Here is a 301-nt window from a genome sequence, read left to right on the forward strand (position 1 = left end):
CTGTTGGTTTTGTTTTGTTTGAGACAGGATCTCTCTGTTGCTCAGGCTAGAGTGCAGTGGCAAGATCTCGGCTCACTGCAATCTCTGCCTCTGTGGCACAAGCAATCCTCCCACCTCAACCTCCCCAGTAGCTAGGACTACAGGAGTATGCCACCACACATGGCTAGTTTTTTGTATATTTTTTTGTAGGTATAGGTTTTCCCCTTGTTGCCTAGGCTGGTCTTGAACTCCAGGACTCAAGTGATCCCCCTTCTTCGGCCTCCCAAAGTGTTGGGATGATAGGCGTGGGCCATCATGTCTG

General features: G+C 49.8%; 1 protein-coding gene across 1 annotated transcript in view; it reads left to right on the forward strand.

Moving 5' to 3' along the window:
• The window catches only part of MDM4 (MDM4, p53 regulator), a 17,651-nt gene that overhangs the window by 913 nt on the left and 16,437 nt on the right, over nucleotides 1-301 (forward strand). The gene's annotated exons all lie outside the window — the stretch shown is intronic.

Source organism: Colobus angolensis, unplaced genomic scaffold (genome assembly GCF_000951035.1).
Source record: "Colobus angolensis palliatus isolate OR3802 unplaced genomic scaffold, Cang.pa_1.0 Scaffold91, whole genome shotgun sequence".
Classification (NCBI taxonomy): Eukaryota; Metazoa; Chordata; class Mammalia; order Primates; family Cercopithecidae; genus Colobus; species Colobus angolensis.